At 36.9% G+C, this 7,645-nt stretch overlaps 1 pseudogene; it reads right to left on the reverse strand.

The window, feature by feature from the left end:
* Positions 1-7,270: 7,270 nt before the first annotated feature.
* LOC145255010 (U2 spliceosomal RNA) lies at positions 7,271-7,441 on the reverse strand (annotated as a pseudogene).
* Positions 7,442-7,645: the final 204 nt, after the last annotated feature.

Consider the following 7,645-nt stretch of genomic DNA (forward strand, 5'->3'; position numbering starts at 1 on the left):
TGAATTTGAATTAAACAATGAAGCGACTTCAACTGTTCTCATCTACAGACGGCGCTAGGTCCTGTATATGTACACTCCTATAACGTAGCTTACCGAACACTCACTCTAGCGTTTTCATGATAACTAGGCTTTTATATTTAACTGAAGGTAATGTTTTAATGGGTTTCCGTCAGCGTTTTAAGATAAATGCTAATCAGGAGGGATTGAACAATATACAGAGTGGAAATATATATTTGTCGCCCTTAAAGAAAACTATCTTTCTTCAAACTTAATCACACTCTACGCGTCCGGAACTCGAGCATGCCCTTTCCAAAAAGGTCGGCGGGAGCTCAGCAAATACTCGGCGGATGGGGCGAGCGGATTGGCTTCGAATGATCTAATTTGAGATATCATCTAGGAAAATCAAAAAGGTCCGGTTTCCAGGATGGAACATCGAGAGACGCCAGCATCAATACTATGAGGGTTGATTATTTGCAATGAAAATTGGAGTTCGCCGGGCGTTCGACCAGCTAGGAAGGTCAATATTTGCAAATCTCCGAAGACCTTATTTTTGATGTCTGTTCTACATACGTAGCAATTTACGTTTTAATCGTTAATCTGTATGACGAAATATAGGCTCATTGGAATTTAAAACGTAACCATATATTTAACCCAGGGGGTTGGCATGCTCTCGTAGTGGCAAAAATGGCTGGGTAAAAAATCCTTAACGATTCTCAATTGTATTTTAAATGTCTGCACTGCGAACTCAACCCTTAACCCCCGGGAATACAACTTCTAGAATTGGCCACGTTATCAACTATGCCACGTGTTCCAAAGTTAGAAAGTTTCACTTTAAGAACTGGAGGTCACGTCAAGCGAAATGTTCAGAAGATAACACTCAATGAGTAGAGTAGGACAATTCAAATATGACCCAAAATGAAGATTTATAAAACTAGCGAAGAAAAACTCGTCACGTTAGCCGGAATACGCCCGTATTTGCCACTAGAAAATGCCATTAAATAAGAGAACCGAGTTGTTAAACAACGAATAACTTTCTTGGTACTAGTGCAGAGAGTTATCCGTTATTTAAAAAGACATTCTTAACATGGGGAGGGGTGGGTGTTTTGTACCTATTCTATACTTCAACCTTACAATTGAATAAAAAATCATATCAAACTTTAATTCAACGTGGAAATATAATTTAAAAAATAGCGCGGATCACTCTCTGCACTAGCACAACTTTTACGCAGAGGAATAGGACAGTCTGAAAATATAATTTTTTTTCCACAGTGATCACCACTTATCAAGGCCCGGACGCCACTCAGGGATAAGGGTTATTGCAAGTACATTACGTTAGTGTGGAGATTTGATGAAGTGTTTACTTAAGGGGGCGGTTCATTAGGAATTTGTTAACGTTGGACTTGAACACATCCAAGTTGGAGTCCGGTGGGAAGCAGGCAGACGGAACAGAGTTCCACATGCGTGCAGTTCTAAGAAAGAAGCTTTGTTCATGGAATCCGCGTTTTGATTTAGGCACAGATAGAGTGGGGGAAATTTTTCACAGTGGATTCAGTTAGACGGGTGTTTTTCGTGAAAGATTGGCGAGGGGGGGCAGAGATTGGAGTTTAGACGAGCACCTGCCATGAAAATAACGATAAAACAAGGATAGGTTCGCAACGTCTCTTCTGTGGGAGAGAGGTGGCAGGGTAGAGAAAAGGGCATCCTCCACTAAGCCACGAAGTCTATTTTGTACTCTGTCAAGGCAGCATAGGCTGTTTTTAGCAGTTTAAGAGCCATATCTGTCATATTTTCTAAATATTTCAAAAGAGGGTGGGATAGCTCAGAAACCAAATTAAGATATACAATAGACATATTGTACCATAAAAACGGGTAAAAAAAAATCAAATATTGCAAGAGCCAATAAGCTAATTTAGGTTTTAAAGTGGATTTAAATGGTTTAATCTCAAATATTCTAGTTTTGCAAACAAGATGGAGGCCTACAATCTTGAGAAAAACCTGCCATTTTTTTTTTTTTTTTTTTTTTTTTTTGCAAAACCGTTTGTAAATATATCGAATATTCAAGAGAAACTCAGTGAAAACTTTTAAAAAATTTTTACACATCGATCACCACTTATCAAAGCCCGGAAGCCACTCAGGGATAAGGGTTATTGCAAGTACATTACGTTAGTGTGGAGGTATGAAGTGTTTAAAGGGGCGGTTCATTAGGAATTTATTAACGTTGGACTTGAACACATGCAAGTTGTAGTCAGGTTGAAAGCAGGCAGACGGAACAGAGTTCCACAGGCGTGCAGTTCTTAGAAAGAAGCTTAAAACTAATAGCCAGGTAGGCACAAAAGTAACTTTTATTGGCTATGTCAGAATTTTTGAATTGGCCCTTTTAGATTGTTGGCTTCTGCTTAATCCTCGGAGAGATATTCAAAGTGTAAAAACATTGAATTCCAGCCGAAGTTTAATGTTAGGATTAAGTAACAGTTCATTCGAAATTACTAAACAAACCTCAAATTATTTGACTGCGCATCTTTCGTAATCTGCATAAATTTGACTTGTTTATTCATGGCATTTGCAAACGAAGAAAAAATATAACCGCGTTATAATTGATAATATACAGGTTTTACACAATTGAAATTTCTTTAGAAATTATCTCCTTACGTTTTCATCCAATTAGACAGTATTCTTACATCAGTATATTACATACTGACGGTTGTAGATACATATATACAAAATTGACAAAGGAAATAAAACATGTAATTTTTGTTTACTTTCTACTTTAAAACTCACCTTTACGAATTATAGGTTCTCAAGTATAAGTGGCATTCGTAATTGTTGAGATGAGGAATAGGCGGTGATTTGTAACATGCATTAGTACTTTTTAGTTAGAAAAAAATCTAATGAGTATACTGTATGATAAACGTCTTAACATCCAGGAAACTATTTGTCTGAGCATAATTTAAACGTGATTCTTTTTCAGCATAGTCGGAAACCTATAACAGTTTTAAAGGTTAGTCTAAAGTTAGAAAAATATATATATATATATATATATATATATATATATATATATATACCCACACAGTGAGTCACGGGAAACGCCGGTTTTTAGAACGCTTCTGGCTTTCCTTGAAGCAGAGATAGGGAGTGGTCCTGAAATAATCGCAGAGTTTTGTATTACTTAAAAACATCCGTTTCTCGTGATTCACCCCCCCCCCCCAAAAAAAAAAGAAAAAACACACAGCAATCTCTCGAATATTACCTTTTTTGTGTTACTCCTCGTTTTCGATATTTCCCGCTGTAACGAATCTATTTTATATGCAGTTACTGGTAGGCATATTTGAATGCTCTAATGATTTTTTCTAAATTAAATATGTCGGAGGAAATGTAATTTTAATAAAACCAAATGCGGTTTAGTATTTGCAGTCAAGTTTGTAAAAAGTTTGATAAGAGGTTCGCGCCTCTGTAAAGGTTGTTTTCAATAATTTTTCATTGTAGAATAGGTATGACGATTTGAGCTTTATTAACGTAAGATAAATTTTACTAGATTAGTTTTCTATTAAGTGCTACAGAAATTGAACCAAATCAAATCAAAAGGATTGTTGGCGAATAAAATTTAAAAATTAATGTAGGGTTAGCTTAAAGTAAGGTTTGCGTTATTCCGAAGAGAAGAGTTTCCGTTAAAATTCTGAGGAATAAAATTTGCATGTTTAGTTGGATTATTCCCTTCGTAATTGAGAGTTTTACGTTGAAAAGAACTTTGCTAGCAGCCATTTTGAAACGACAACAGTATCTTTGTACATAAGTTTGAAAAAAAAACATTAAAAATTAATATGAATTAGGTATAAAGCTTTGTTTTAGTAAATGATTAACATTAAGGCACATGGATCTATATATAAAGAAGTAGTAGCGTTCGCGCGTGCGCGTGTGTGTGTGTGCGTACAACAATCTTACAGCCCACATCATGATGATGGTTCCTCGCCTAGGGATGGTGCACTCTATTTTTCAAGTTTAAGGTCAAATGTCAAAGTCATAGCATATGCATACAATCATGATCAAACTTAGAAAGCTAATGGTACCCCTTTTTTATTACATTTTCACCTCAAGCAAGGCACATTGCCACTTTGGTGTAGGGGGCTACTATCAAGGCCAACAACTACTGGGGCACTATGTTGGGATTTGGGCAGCAAGATGTCGGTTCACGTTACACTTAAACTTCTGCATGTCAGTACAGTTGGGGAAGCAGTGGCCTGGAATGGAATTCCAGGGTTTAATGGTTCTGGGGAAGAATCTACTGGAGTACAAAGATCTAGGGATCTGCACCGTAAAAGGGTGGGATTTAGCTGCTTGTCGGGTTTCTCGAGGGTGCCTACGTCGTAGGGGCACGAGTGTCTGCAGTTCGTCAGAGCATTCACCATTAAATTACTTGTAGAACAGGTAGAGGGATGCAGCATTTCGTCGATGGGACAAAGGCTGAAGCTTAGATGACGGTTCAGGGCCTATCAGATTTGCGACTCTCTTTTGAACGTTGCGAGACACTAGTAGCAGATGCATCAGCCCAAATATGACAGCTATACTCCATACATGGGCGAATGGTGGCCATATAGAGGTACAAGATTCTTTCGGGTGTTAGTAGTTTTCTAGCACGGTAGAGAGAGCCTACCTTCTTTGCAGCGGCCCTGGCAACGCTTTCAATGTAATTGTTCCAACTCATGTTTCCTGTGAACGTTAGGACAAGCAGTTTGAAAGACGTACTCTCAGATAAAGAGTCACTGGCCATTGCTATTCGTGGCAGAGAAGGGTTCTTGTAATTATTGAAGGAAACCAGTTTAGTCTTGGCAGCATTGAATGTGACCATCCATTTTTGTCCCCATTCCACTACAGATTGAAGGTCATCCTCTAGTGTTTTTGCCATTTCTTTAGATGGTGCCCACCATTTTCCAAGGTCACAATCCAGGTCAAGGTAATAGCTAACGTACAACCAACGCGACTGGTTATAATGGTAATTGTGCCTACGTAGAGATGGTGCATACCATTTTCCAAGGTAAAAGTCAAGGTAATAGCCTCTGCATGTATACACTCTTGCAAGCGACACTACTGCACCGATCATGACCAAACCTGACATGATGATGATCTCCGGCGTAGAGATTGTTGTATAATATTTTCAAGGTCAAGACCAAATGTTAATCTATAAATAAAAAAGCGAAAATGTATGTATGTATGTGTGTTCGCTTTTTCTGTGTGTCTACAAAAGGCTTCTTTCAGAGAAGCGGTCGCTCGCTTCACAACTTTTAAAAACTTTTTATATCACATAAATCCTAATATCTCACAGTTAACAACGAAGCTCTCCTGTCTATTTAATTTGCTCGATTTCCGGAAGATAAATATTCAATATTTGTCGCTCGCCGCATGTGGGTTAATCTTTTTCCTATAACATCTTAAGGGAAAAATAAATACTTAAAATAAAAAAAAATAATTAAAAAAAGGAGAGTTCAGCAGTAAATGAATACTATCCCGCAGTCAAACTTGACCTCATTAACACATTAAAACAGGCACCTGTTAAATCTAACTCATTAAATAAATTCAAAGGTTTTCCGTTAGCATCTCGCGATGGGGCAATGGTAAACGTCGCACGTTTTTTTTCACACAATAATTTACAACTGGATGGATCCCCATATTTACTTTTTTTACCCCCCCTACACACATACCTCCAAACACCCGGGTAACGCCGGGTACCCCTCGATAGTAGGTATTTAAATCAGGGAAACATTATGATATCAAAATAACCTACAGTTGATAACTGCTACATAAAACAATGGCAGATCTTTTTAAATAAAAGTTGAAGGAAAACGAAATACAATAAGAAAATATTTTTATATACATGGGATATGAATATAAAAGTTTGTTTCAATCATTTATGTGAACATCTCTTTGGTGAGGAAAGATGGGCTTGAGATCACAAGGCCTAGATAATATATTCATAGTGTGAACGTGTATGTGTAAGCAATATACGTATATGAGTATTTGGCAGCGTGATATTGTGTATGTGTTTACGTTCTTCTAATTAATGCGAGTTGATAGAGGCTGGTATATACGCCATTAGGTATTTAATTTTTGGACTCACATTCTCTCGGTCCAGAAGTAATGGTTGTTTTTTTCCGTTCAGGTGTGGCTGGTAATGTCATCTTTGAGTTTCTATATATCGTTTCTAACTGCATTGGCTTTTCATTTCATTGGTTTGAATTTTTTATGAGTTAACACTTTTTTGTGAATCGTACTTGCTTTAGAAACTTAGGTAGAAAGCGAATCTAAACAAAACGACAGAGGATGAACTAAAGTCAGTTGTTGTTTACTGTTCGTAGGAATAATTTCGCTATTCAATTAATGTTCATTTTGTGTATACATACGTTTTCTTTGGATCATCTTTAGTTAACTATTACATGCAATTATATTCATGCAGATATTCTACATGATTTATACTTGCATAATATTTGCTTAAAAAGCTTATAGTAAACAAAACTATATTTATGTAACCGTATATATTTACGCTTAAAACATTTTGCCTACCAAACTGCTCGAACATAGTACAAAAATGCTAAATGGATTCCAGAACTAAAGGCCTGACATTGCTGTATGTCTGGAGAAGCAGAAGTTATGGGCCTCTCAGGCTGAACATCAGCATCGTGCAACTATCGTGACCATCGGACAATATCTTATGAGCTCCCAAAATCAAAACCTAAAAATGGTGCACTAACACCGTGAAATAAGAGAAAACAGAACTGCGTCCATCATAAAACTCGACAAGACACTATTATATAGTATATGAATGTTACAGAAATAGCAGAAAACAAGTTTGTTACAGAAATAGAAGAAAATTGCCAAAAATACACAAAGGACTTCCATTGGACAAAAAAAAAAAAAAATGGCCAACCAACAGCGTACCAATATTGTCTGGATGAAGAAGGCTTCATAGACTGAAACTGCATATGTATCAAACCTATGCTTATCTATATATTATCTATATATTTCGGTTTTAGCCGGAGAAAATCGGTGCAAGATTGTGAAAATTTAAAAAGAATAAAAATCAAGGCCGATAGCCATTAGTCACTTGCTCTCGTGTAATGAATGAATGCGTGAAATACTTAAAGATAAACTAAAATGACCGAAAAATGGGCTGAAATGACTTAAATAAAAAGTAAATGACTTAGAATGAGTTTACTGAACATAAGGATGAATTGAATGCTTACAAAATAACTGGAATCCTTCAAAAACAAGTTGAATGATCTGAAGAACGACTTAAATGCCTTGGAGACTGGTTTTAAAGTGGGTGATCATTTTACATTAAATTAAAACAGAAAAATAATCCCCCACTTTATATCACAAAGTTAAAAACATAAGTACAGCATGTAGTAAGAACAGATACTACACTTTGATCGTGGCCAAAAGGCCAAGATATTTATTTGCTCCACCACCGAGCAAATTAGGTACAAGGCCGATTTTCAATGTGACGAGTGAAGGGGAAATGGGGACCACCTCCCCGGGAAGTAGGGAAGCTGGATAATGACAATTGGTATGAAAGGTTGCCCCCTACATTGACCAAGTTCCTATATATGGGGGTGTCCCAACAAATGGTCTTTGCTTGCAGTATCTGCCAAAACAG

This window comes from Euprymna scolopes, chromosome 30 (genome assembly GCF_053919585.1).
Source record: "Euprymna scolopes isolate OS-2025 chromosome 30, ASM5391958v1, whole genome shotgun sequence".
Lineage (NCBI taxonomy): Eukaryota > Metazoa > Mollusca > Cephalopoda > Sepiida > Sepiolidae > Euprymna > Euprymna scolopes.